At 40.3% G+C, this 13,555-nt stretch overlaps 1 protein-coding gene across 1 annotated transcript in view; it reads left to right on the top strand.

Moving 5' to 3' along the window:
- Positions 1-13,555, top strand: part of btbd16 (BTB (POZ) domain containing 16) — a 127,935-nt gene that overhangs the window by 102,466 nt on the left and 11,914 nt on the right. The window lies entirely within an intron of this gene.

Genomic DNA, 13,555 nt, shown 5'->3' with positions numbered 1-13,555 from the left:
AGAAGCTGTTCCTGCAAGGTTGAGTATGTGTGCTCAGGCTCGTGTACCTCCTCCTTGATGGTAGTGATGAGAAGATGGCATGTACTGGGTGATGCCTTGTTGAGGCATCATCTTTTGAAGGTGTCCTGGATGCTGGGGAAGCTAGGGCCCATTGTGGAGCTGGCTGAGTTTACAACTATCTGTAGCTTTTTCCAATCCTGTGCTGTGGCCCTTCCATATCAGATGATACAACCAGTCAGAATGCTCTCGACGGTACATCTGTACAAATTTGTGAGTGTCTTTGGTGACATCACAAGTCTCCTCAAACTCTTCATGAAAGATAGCCACTGTTGTGCCTTCTTTGTAACTGCATCAATATGTTAGGCCCAGGATAGATCCTCAGAGATGTTGACACCCAGGAACTTGAAACTGCTCACCCTTTCCACTTCTGATCCTCAATAAGGACTGGTGTGTGTTCCCTCGATCTCCCTTCCTGAAGTTCACAATCAATTGTGCAATTTGCATTGAGTGCAAGGTTGCTGTTGTGACCCCACTCAATCAGTTGATCTATCTCACTCCTGTATGCCTTTATTCACCATCTGAAATTTTGCCAGCAACAGTTGTGTCTTTGGCAAATGTATAGATGCCATTTGGCTGTACCTAGCCATACAATCCTGGGTGTAGAGAGAGTAGAGCAGTGGGCTAAGCATGTATCTTTGAGTTGTGCCAGTGTTGATTTTCAGTGAGGAGGAGATGTTACTTCCAATCTGCATAGACTGTGGTGTCATGGTGAGAAAGTCAGGGATCCATTTGCAGGGACCCAGGTTTTGGAGCTTGTGAATTAGAACTGACAGTATGATTGTGTTGAATGCTGAGCAGCCTGACATAGGTATGCTATTGTCCAGGTGCTCCAAGGCTGAATGGAGAGGTACTGAGATTGCAACTGCTGTAGACCTATTATGGTGATAGGTAGATTGCAGTTGGTCCAGGTCCTTGCTTAGGCAGGAGTTGATTGTACCCATAACCAACCTCTCAAAGCACTTCATCACTGTAGATGTGAGTGCCACTGGGTGATAATCACTGAGGCAGCTCACCCTGCTCTTCTTGGGCACTGGTATGATTGTCGCCCTTTTGGAGCAGATGGAAATCTCTGACTGCATCAGTGAGAGACTGAAGATTTCCTTAAACAATCCAACCAGTTGGTTGGCACAAGATTTCAGAGCCCCTCCAGGTGCACCAGTAGGGCCAGACGCCTTGCAAGGGTTCATGCTCTTGAAAGATGTTCTGGCATCATCCTCCAAGCCAGAGATCACAGGGTCACCAGATGCTGTAGGGATTTGCACAGGTGTAATTTTATTCTTCCTTTCAAACCATGCTTAAAAGGCATTGAGCTCATCTGGGAGTGAAGCATCACGGCCACTTACAATGTTAGATTTTGCTTTGTAGGATGTAATGCCTGCAGACCCTGTCAGAGCTGACGTGCATCCAATTCCATCTCTAACCTCAATCAGAATTGTTTCCTTGCCTTTAAAATAGCCTTTGATTTTAAAATAGCTTTCAGTTTAAACATGATTCATATAGTAATGTATCTTTGCTATCAGACCAAAATTGGCACAGCGGCAGTAGAAAGCATGATTTTTTCCTATTGAAAGAGTTAAAATAAAAAAAAGTCATACGGCATGGAAACAGATGCTTTGGCCCAACTGGTAATGCCAACCAAGACTACTCCGTGCCAACCAGGCTGTACCTGTACCTTATAAAGTGGCATTATTGCATATATGTGGTATCTGCTGCTATAGTTCATCCACTTCAAGGTTCAGTGTATTGTGCATTCAGAAATGCCTTTCTGTACATCACTGTTGTAACCTGTGGTTGTTTGAGTTACTGTCACCTTCTTGTTCGCATGAACCAGTCTGGCCATTCTCCTCTGACCTATCTCATTCTCAAGGCATTTTTGTCCACTAAACTGCTGATCACTGAATATTTTTTGCACCATACTCTGGAAACCCTTGAGAGAGCTGTGTGCAAAAATCCCAAGAGATCCGCAGTTTCTGAGATATTCCAACCAATCTGTCTGGAACCAACGATCATTCCATGGTCAAAGTCACTTAGATCACATTTTGTCCCCATTCTGATATTTGTTTGGAACATAACTGCACCTTTTGACCATGTCTGCATGCTTTTATGCATTGAGTTGCTGTCACGTGATTGGCTGATTAGATACCTGCATTAATAAGCAGGTCTGCAGGTATGCCTAATGAATTGGTCACTGAGTGTACGTCTAGTTTTATTTTATCTATTTAGTATCATTTGTATTTGAATAGAAGTAGAAATATCAATAGACTATATAGTTTGGAATCTGAGCACAGAATAGACAGACATAACTCAAAGTTAAGCTCTTTTAGACCATAGTCGTCAGCAGAAACCATTCTGAAATGTTAAGATACATGGAATATTTTCATTGATAGTGATTGATTATATGAAACTGCACTAATTTAAAAAGTATCTGTTCAGTAACTCAGTTCAAAACTACGGGCATGAGTATGCACTGAGGTAACCTACTGAACATGGGCTGCTGGAGAGATGCAATTGTCCATAAGTTAGGTTGTGAAGCTTGATGAATTATCTGGAATTTTGTCTGAGATCATCTGGAGCCAAGGAGTACATTTGCCAGAATGGCTCCTGATAGGTCTGTGGAGATAAGAAGACTGTTGTGAGAAAAGGCACCTGCTATTTTTGAATTGTAACAACATTATTTGGGGCATTGGTAAATTAAGTTTCATAACTTTCCATTCACTTAATTTTTAATTGCAAATAAATAATGTTATTAGCTGACCTATCTAAGGAAGAAAAAGTAGTTAAAAGGGTGTGAAAGGAAAGTGAGAGTGAGAATATTTGTTAATAAAGAAATGAAATTGTTGGCATCTTGGGTACTAGCCTACAAAGTACCCAGGACATCTTTAGGAAGCGGTGTCTCAGAAAGGCAGTGTCCATTATTAAGGACCTCCAGCATCCAGGGCATGCACTTTTCTCACTGTTACCATCAGGTAGGAGATACAGAAGCCTGAAGGCACACACTCAGCCATTCAGGAACAGCTTCTTCCCCTCTGCCATCCGATTCCTAAATGGACACTACCTCACTTTTTAAATATACAGTATTTCTGTTTTTGCACATTTTTTAAATAATCTATTCAATATACATAATTGATTTACTTGTTTATTTGTTATGTTTTATTTTATTTATTATTATTTTTCCTCTCTCTCGGTTAGATTATGTATTGCATTGAACTGCTGCTGCCAAGTTAACAAATTTCATGTCACGTGCCAGTGATAATAAACCTGATTCTGATTCTGATTCTGACTTGTATTAAAAGTTCAAAATTATTGGCACCTGGAAAAAACTCCATTCATACAGATACTCTGCTCAAATTTACGTTACTTACCACACCAAAATTATGGATTGGAATATTTGGACAGATTTGCTGCATATTTGAAGAAATTTTACCAACTAGGTTGTTAAGTCATGAAGTGCCTACATGTCTGAGGGTAAACCTATGCCACACATTATTTATTTCCATTGTTATACTGAATTGCAGAATTGAGTCTTTTGCATAGAAGATGCAGAACCATGGAAATGAATGCTATATTCTGAAAACAGTATAGTCAGAAATACCCCATTTGGCCACAAAGCATAAAACAGTCAAGCATTAGTGTTCTCACAAAAGGTTAATACAAAGGGTCTCGGCCTGAAACGTTGACTGTACCTCTTCCTAGAGATGCTGCTTGGCCTGCTGCATTCACCAGCAACTTTGATGGTGTGTTGCTTGAATTTCCAGCATCTGCAGAATTCCTCATGTTCGCATTTTTAAATACAAAAAATTATCAAGCCATTAGATTGGAAATTACTTAAAAATTCATGATCCATGTTTAGTATTCAGTGTTTAGACATCAATTCAAGGCTCCATTTATAGTGAATGTTCATCTCCTGTTCTGCAAAAACTTCATGTTATTTGGCTTATAAGTAATTGTATAGTTGCTAAGAAATTACAAACACTTGAGGGTTTCTCTAAGGAACCAATTCCATGTCTGCAGAAGATATCTTTGGTCTTTGAACAACCATCCGCCCAGATTCTCTCTTCCTTCAACAATCCAAGGAGTAATATATAGTTGCTATTTCAAGGTTAAAGGTATTGCTTTATTGCTGTCACATGCCACTTGACCATTAACACGATGAAACCATTCTCCTGTTCAATATTAGCCACAGTCTTTATATGAGATATGATCTTTCTATGAGATGCAACTTCCCCATGAGAAACCTCAAGAATCCTTACCAGATGGTGAAAGTTTTATGTCTGTTCAGCTGTTGCTTCTGTCTATCTAATATAGGTGATAGGTGATGATCCTTGCATCACACCACTTTCTTTGGCACATGAATGCCTCGCTGCAGGGAAAGTTCCAAACTGTATTGTAGACTTGTTGATCTGGTAGATGTCCCCTGAGAGGGATCTCAGGTGTAGATAGGTTTTAAGTAAATAATTCTGAACTTTTAATGAAGCTGCAGTATGTAACCTCCTCCACAGCCTTAAGAGTATTGGTTGCAAAATGAAGCAGAGCTTTACCCTTGTGTATAGGTTTGCAAGAGATCATAGACTCAGCAAGCCTGTTATAGAAAAATGCTAGTTCTAGCTCTAAAACTTAACATCTGGCTACAAGAGGTTTAAAACAATAAAGATCATCTGTTCGTTGTGAAGATTATAAATTCCAATGATTAATTCCAGGACAGAAGATATTTGTCTCTAAAATATTAAATTGCTGAATGAATCATTGTCTCTTAATTACAATGGTATGAAAAACTGAGTAAAGGTATGTGCAAAAATTAATTTTCAGCATTCAGACATGGAATAGTTAACAAGTAGTCTGGCTGTTAGGGATATTCTTAATGTTTTGACAATACATAGTTTGCTGTTTTACTAGAAGAAGCAATAATAAGTTGTAAAGCTTCTTTTCAAGTGTGGCTTTGGCACCTAAAATCATGATTCCTTACAGGTGACCGAATAAAGCCAACATTGACAGTGGTAGCTTACTCAATATGACCTTTAGAATAGTATAAATATTCCTTATGAAATCACTGCAGAAAAGGTGGATGCAATTCCTAAGCAAACAGCCATAAATTATGCATAGTCATGCCTAAACAAAAGAACAGTTAATTGAATTTGTAAATCAGGTTATGTATTAAAGGCAAGGTTAGTCAAGTATTAGTTTTGAATACCCTGTACCAAGTTATCATAAGACACTGATGACAAAGCATTTAACCAATTTAGTGCATAATCTGGGTTATGATTATTGATTTAAAAACAAGAGAAAATCTGCAGATGCTGGAAATCCAAGCAACACAAACAAAATGCTGGAGGAACTCAGCAGGTCAGGCAGCATCTAAGAAAAGAGTACAGTCAAGGGGTTTTGGCCCGAAACATCGACTGTACTCTTTTCCTAGATGCTGCCTGGCTTGTTGAGTTCCTCCAGCATTTTGTATGATTGATTGTCATCTTTTAGTAGGCTGTCTCATGGTTGCATCTCATGAAGGAAAATGTTACTACAATTGTTGGCATAACTCAGTGGCCACTTTTCTAGGTGCTTCCTGTACCTAATAAAATAGTCAATGAGTGCATGTTTGTGGTCTTCTGCTGCCGTAGCCCATCCACTTAAGAATCAGAATCAGATTTAATATCACTGGCATATATCGTGAAATTTGTTAACTTTGCAGCAGCAGTACATGTTAATATAGAGAAAAACTGTGAATTACAGTAAATATTTATATATTTATAGTTGTTAAATTAGATAAGTAGTGCAGAAATAGAAATAATAAAGTAGTGAGGTAGTGTTCATGGGTTCAGTGTTCATTCAGAAATTGGATGGCAGCGGGAAAAAAGCTATTCCTGAATTGCTGAGTGTGTGCCTTCAGGCATCTGCATCTCCTTCCTGACGATGACAAAGAGAAGAAGGCATATCCTGGGTGGTGAGGAGTCCTTAATGATAGACACCACCTTTTTGAGGCACTGCTCCTTGAAGATGTCTTGGATACTAAAGCAGGAGCATGAACAGGAAGGAAAGCAAAATGTTCAAGTTTAAAAAATGTATTTGAACTGATGGAGGAATCTTAATAAGGAGACTATGACAAAGAAGAGAATGTGCCATAAGAAGGAATTGCTATGTACAAACTGTACTGGTGACAATCACCACAACTCTTGTTCCAAAAAAAAATCAAGCACATAGTCAGAGCCAAAAAATGGAATAAATGGCAGATTATAAATTAAGTATATTTTAGAGATGAATAGTGAATTGTTTAGAGAATTCAGATGATATTCAGATTATTGAGATTCAACAAGTGCATTGAAGTTCTTTTTTATAATCAGCAGTCCTTTGATTTGTGAAATAACTTCATAAACTCCAGGCAAAACTGAACATTATGGTACGGAATGATAATATGAGCAGTGTGGTGTGCCACTCAGTCCATTATCTGCTCTCTTTCCAGAACAAGAATTTAGTCATCCCTGAAAAGTACTGTTAGTCTACATATCAGTCATTTACTCCAATCTGATCAGAAGCAACCACTTGCCCAAGTAGTCAAAGTGAAGTTCAAAATGAGTTGATTACACTTTTTTCATTTAAGCACCAATGAGCACTATGAAATATCAAAAGTCTTGACTTGGGTTTCTGGAAGAGTCCATCTGCTGAGATCCATCCATCCATCCTTGCTGAGAACACCCTTACAGAATCTCACCATGAAATATCTAAGGCAACATTTCAGTGGAGCATGATGTAATATGAGACCCAGGTTGATGAAATACTTGTCTCCATACACATGATCATTGAAAGATCTTACAATTCAAGTGAAAGCACAGTAGCCTTATCTGTAATGCACCTTATAGTCAAACAAGGCACCTTTCTAGCCAACTGTTACTACTGAGTACCACTAAGTTGTCATTGGCTCATGGCTCCCCTATTGATAGTATAGTTGTCCATAGAGTTTCATGGAAAGATACAGAAGTAGATTGCCAAGCCTTTCTTCCGCGTAGATACTGCTACTGCCCAAGTTGGGGCCCATCAGGATTCAAACTCAGAACCATCTGCCTGGAAGTCCAGTGTTGATGCCACTACACCACCAGCTGGCCCACGTAGTCAACTAGCACTCATAAAAACGGAATTAAAAAACTGCAAGTTTGAACTGAAAACAGAAACTTTTGAAACTCTCTACAAGCCAAACATCAACAGTGGAAAGGAGAACAGAGCTGATGTTTCAGATTAAAGACCTTCTGCTAAAACTGACCAAGAGAGAAAATCAATTAGTTTTAAATTCCAGAGAACGTGGGGGAGGCATGTACAGAACAAAGAGAATATTTCTGAGGGGCTGAGGCTAGTGTGCCAAGGAAATAAAGTGGGTGATAGATTAAAGAAGGCATTTACAGAGAGGACAGAAGCAAAGACAGGCAAAGGCCATGAGATGAGACCAGTTAAAGTGAGCAAGCACTAATAAAGCTGCTTAAGCTTTATGGATTGCCTGGCAGTGCTCAGCCAATATTACAGATGAATGTCTTATGGCAAAACCAGACAGTCCGATACAAACAGAAAACATGTTATCTGAAACTATTGAGTCTAGAAGACTGCAACGTGCCCAAACGGAAAATTACATGCTGTTGATCCAGCTTACATTGGATTTCATTACAACAGTTCAGGAGGCCACAGACAGATGGGTTGGAGTGGGAGTGGGATGGAAAATTAATGTAATAGGCAAAAGGAAGCTCAGGGTCAGGTCTGTGGACCGAACATAAGTGCTTCACAAAGAAGTCAATCAATTTGTGTTGGGTTTCTAAATGTGTAATGCTATTACAATGCCAGTGACCTGGTCGATTCCACTGCTGTCCATAAGGAATTTGTACATTCTTTCCATGACCATATGGGTTCCTCCAGGTGCTCCAGTTTCCTCCCACATTCCAAAGGCGTACGGGTTAGTAGATTTATTTGTCACATAGATGTAATTGGGTGGTGGGGGCTCATAGGGCCGGAAAGGCCTGTGCCTGTGCTATATCTCTAAGTAAAATAAATGAGACTGGAAGGAATGTGAGTGAGTCATTGCTTCACTGATTTCACTTGGAAGAAGTGTTTGGTTCTGTGGGATGGGAAGAGGTTGTTTGTAGAGTTGTTCGCCAAGCCTGGAGCTTGTAAACGTTTTGTCACCAGTCGAGGTGACATCATTGGTGTGCAAGGAAGTGCTATTTTTGCCGGCTGCTCACATTTATATGGGGAAAGGTGGAAAGAAAGATGAAAGCAAGAGGGCTGACCAGGGAGTCACAAAGGGAACACTTGTTAGGAACACTGAAAGGTGAGGGGAGAGGAAGATGCATCTGGACCTGGAATGATATTGAAGGTGGCAGGAAATATGGAAGGTAAATGGAGAGGCTGGGTGGAGAGAGTAGGATCAGGGAAACTCTGACCAGGATGAGAGAGGATAAGAGCACTGCTGTAGAAAATAGATTCTGTTAACCATGGAAGAGGTAAAGCCATAGTTCAGAAAGAACAAAGGTAACTTAGAGGCACCTGATACAATGGCAGTCAAGAAAGTGAGAAATGAAGTAGTATCCTCACAAGAGGTAGGGTGGTGGGAAAGCCATGGTAGTCTGTGGCCTTGGAATGGATGTTGGCTGCTAACTGCATCCCACAAAAAGACAGGCACAGTGTGGGCCAATGTTGGTATAACTTCCATGCAACCTGTACAAAGGACTCTGAAGTCACTACTAAAACTTATTAGCCGACAGTAAAAAAGAAACCCCTGACATTGATTAAGATAAAAGCACCATGGCAAATCACAGGTTTTCAGATCACTATGCAGATTATCAGATGGTCGTTCAGCTCCCACCAGAACTATTCCTTCAGTCAAGGAAGTGTTAAAGTAGTATGTATCAACAAGTAACACCAAGAGGTTTGTGCAACATAAAGTTGATTGCATTCATCATAATTGTTGGGAAATCCTAATAAAATTTATTTATTTTAAACCTAGTGGGAATGACAAATTTGACTCTCAAGAATGCAGGTATGGCCGAGTGGCCGTCACTGGGAGTGGGCACTGCGTTGAGGCCTGAGAGCAGAAAACAAATCTGTGCTGATTAAAGCATCAAGCCAGATTAAAATTGTTGAAGTCAATAACCCCTCTTCTCTGTACGACCATCAACTCCTCCCTCCTTGGGGTCCCATGCCAACAGGTTCAGGAGCTATTGTTGCCCTACGGCCAATGGGCTTCTGGACTGGCATCACTCACCTCAGCACTGAACTGACTCCACAACTGTGGACTCATTTTTAGGGATTCTTCAACTCATGCTCTATGTGTTATCTATTTACTTTTTTATTACTATTTGCACGTGTTTGTTGTGTATGATTTTTCATCAATTCTAATGTGTTTCTTTGTTCTGTGGCTGCCTGCAAGAAGATAGATGTCAAGGTTGTATATGGTATACGTAATTTGATAATAAATGTACTTTGAACTTCGAAAGACACACCCATATGTGTCCCTAGTGGAAATCTTCATGACCAGATTGGATTCCTCTATCAAATCTCTACCCATGGCTTTAAGAGAGTATGTGCTCTCTCTAGTGCTCAGATGATTGAATTTGTTCAATAGTAACAGATGGCATACATCCCTCCCCACTAATCTCCTTCCTGGCACTTATCCTTGCAAGGTGCCTAAGTGCTACATCTGCCCATTCACCTCCTCCCTTACCTCCATTCAGGGTCGCAAACAGTTCTTCCAGGTGAGGCAATATTTCACCTATGAATCAACTGGGGTGGTCTATTGTGTCTATGGCTCCCCATGTGGCCTCCTCTACATTGGTGAGACCTGTCGTAAATTGGGAGACTGCTTCATTGAGCATCTCTGCTCCATCCACCAAAAGCAAAACTTCCCAGTGGCCAAACATTTCACCTCCAATTCTCATTCGCGTTCTGGCATGACAGTCCATGGTCTTCTGTTGTGCCATGATGAGGCCACCCTTAGGATGGTGGGGCAACACCTTGCATCCCATCTGGGAAACCCCAAACTGATGGCATGAATATTGATTTCTCCTTCTGGTAAAAATATGTTTCCCTCCCCCTCCGCTCTTCTTCTATTCCCCACTCTGTCCTCTTACCTCTTCTCACCTGCTTATCACCTCTCCCTGTTGCCCCTCCTCCTTCCCTTTCTCCTATGGTCCACTCTGTCTCCTATCAGATTCCTTCTTCACCAGCCCTCTACCTTTCCGACACACTTGTCTTCACCTGTCACCTTCTAGCTATTCTCCTTCCCCTCCCTCCACATTTTTATTCTTGCATCTTACCCCTTCCTTTCTCATTTGCAAGAAGGTTTTTGACCTGAAATGTTGGCTGTTTATTCATTTCCATAGATGCTGCCAGACTTGCTGAGTTCCTCCAGAATTTTATGTGTTGCTTTGGATTTCCAGCACTTGCAGAATTTCTCATATTTATGATATACAGTTAAACAGGTTGTTTTTGTTAAACATAAATAATTTTTATATCTAAGAGTAGAAAGATCCGAATCACAGTTTTTGTATTATGACAATTGGCACCAGTTTTGAATCTTGTTTCACAATGCAGAAAGGTTTAAAACATAAGAGCATTAAACATAAGCACTTTAAGTAGCATAAGGGTGGCGCAGTAGCATACTGGTTAGTGCAATGTTTTACAATGCCAGCGATTAGCAAATGGGGTTCGATTTCCACCATTGTCGGCAAGAAGTCCCCATGGCCGCATGGTTTTCCTCCTGGTGTTCCGGTTTCCTCCCACATTCATAAAGCATATGTTTAGGGGTTAGTAAGTTGTGGGTGTGCTATGTGGCAGCAGAAACATCCTAGGACTATGTTGCTCATTGACATAAACAGAGCATTTCACTGCATGTTTCCATATTTTGATGTACCTGTGTCAAATAAAGCTAGTCTTAACCTTAAAATCTTAGATGCTGTTGTAAACAAAATGACCACTTCACCATCGAAGACTTCTTGGCTGTGACTGCACCTCTGGTCCACCTTTTGGTATCATTCTCATGTCCCTTGATTCCATAAGTGTATAAACATCCATCAAACTCCTAAATGTATTCAATGCCAATGTTCTCTTCATCTTAATTCTAAATGGCCAATCCCTATCGTGGAACTATCCCCTCATTCTACGTACTCCAGCCAAAGTAAGTAACCTCTCAGCATTTACATTAAAAATTTCTGTAGGAATTGGTTATGTTTCAAAATTTACATCTCTTATTATAAAAATTCTCATGAGAATAGAATAGCTATATTGTTTCCCCAGAGGACAACCTAATTGTTGTGAGAATCAATCTACTGAAACTATATTTCAGTAGCTCCATGGAAATTACAGTTTTCCTTACGCACAGAAAGCAAAACTCTGCACTATACTCCAGGATGTGGTCTTACCAAAACCCTGCAAGATTGCAACAAGACACCCTTATTCTTGCACTCCTACCGTTTTGCAATGAATGGCAACATACCATTTGCACCACTGACAGCTTGCTATTTCTAAGTTCATAAGCCAAAATACCAAGAACCCTTTCCACACTGACGTTTATCAATTACTCAGCATTTAAAAAAATATTGGGCTAGATATTCTAAAGTGAATAAACCGAATTTTCAAATGCATTTAGAGAATGGCCTTGCTAATTTCTTCCAGGTCTATGAAGTACTGATTTTTATAAGCACAAAATATCCAAGGAATCACGTACGATTCTTTCTCTTTCGGCATGATTATAGCCTTGTCGAAGTTCAGGAGGCACAGGAAATGTGACAGCTTACTTGCATCATCTCCCAAATGATGTGTCCTCTAAAATAACTGTTCACATTAATCCTAGTGAGTTAGATGCCCCTTTGCTGGAGGTGGTGAATAAACATTTTATGAGGGGTGTCTGAGGTCAAAGTGTGGGCTTTGAAGAGTGTTGGCTTCATTGAGGAGAGTGAATAGTAACTAAGTCTGGATTTTTTTTCTCTGTTTCTTAGTGTCTTTCTTTCTTAGTGGGGGAAGTCTAGTGTCAATAATGTAAGAGAGGACCCAGTGAAAACAAATTGGGAGAAGATGTTTGCAGGTAAAACAGCAGCTCACAAGTGGGAGTTTCTTAAAAGAATGTTAGTAAGAGTTTAGGGCCAGAATGTTCTGATGAGTGTGGATGGCAAAGAATGGCAAGACAAGATAACCTGAAAGACAAAAGATGTTGTAAGTTTAATCAGGAAATAGCAGAAAACATATGGCAGATATAAGCAACAGGGATGAAGGGAATTTCTTGAGGAATGTAAGGTGTGTAGACATCTTAAGGAAAAATCAAGAGGGTATAAAGGCACGATGAAATATACCTGCCAAGTAAAATTAATGGGAATCCAAAACATTCTATAAGTACACCAGGAGCAAGTGAAAGAACCCATGGAAAGAATGGGTCTCCTAAGGGACCAATCTATTTGTGAAGTCCTGTGATGTGGCCAAGGTCCTAACTGAGTACTTCCCCTTTGTATTTACCAAGGAAAATGATGTTCGGTTAAGTATTGCTTTTAATTTTAGCACTCATTTATTGAAAATGGACTTTTCCCAAAATGAAATGTGCTAATGCCCATGACTAGTTTGTCAGAGAAAATGGACAGTATTGTCCCATGGATCAATCTTGCTCCTGGTCCTAAAAGCACTCACAGCATTACTTTTCAATCTCCATCTGGTGGACCCTGTGCTTCCCAATGACCATGCTGTTCTCTACTTCTCTGCTTTTTGTCTATCCATAGGCAGCTGGCTCACTCTCATCTTCCCCAACAGAGCACAAACAGCCCTGCTGGTCAGCTAGTACTGAAATGTAAACTGACTAACACATTTGTTTCATTCCTAACCATGCCCCATTCCCAGTACCGGATCAGACTGCAAAATCTTCTTTTCGGTGTAAAGGATGTTTAGATTATGAAGACACGCAGTCCTCTTTTATTGTCATTTAGTAATGCATGCATTAAGAAATGATACATTATTTCCTCCGGTGTGATATCACAAAACACAGGACAGACCAAGACTGAAAAAACTGACAAAACCACATAATTATAACACATAGTTACAAACAGTGCAACAATACCATAACTTGATGAAGAAGTCCATGAGCACAATAAAGTTCGAAGTTTCTCAAATGTCCCACATCTCATGCAGACAGGAGAAGGAAGAAAAACTCTCCCTGCCATGCCGACCACAATCCGACTCTTGAGTCATCCGAAAACTTTGCGCTCTGATCAGCCCTCCGACACCGAGTTCTGAGCGCCATCTCTGTCCGAACGATTCGACCTCCTTCTCGGTCGCCAAAAGCAGGCAAGGCCGGGGATTTTGAGGCCTACCCTCTGAAAGATTCCTGACCACACAGTTTAGTCATGTCACAGAGCTTTAACCAGTCACACTACTGAAATCTGTGAATGCTCACTGAAATGATCAGTGGCATACCAAACAATGATCATGTAGAGTGCCTTTAATGAGCGCACTGCAATTTCTAGACCTCTGTGTGTTTCTGATATAT

Source organism: Mobula hypostoma, chromosome 19 (genome assembly GCF_963921235.1).
Source record: "Mobula hypostoma chromosome 19, sMobHyp1.1, whole genome shotgun sequence".
NCBI lineage: Eukaryota > Metazoa > Chordata > Chondrichthyes > Myliobatiformes > Myliobatidae > Mobula > Mobula hypostoma.
The sequence above is the reverse complement of the archived record's forward strand: the minus strand, read 5'-3'. Positions and strand labels throughout refer to the sequence as shown.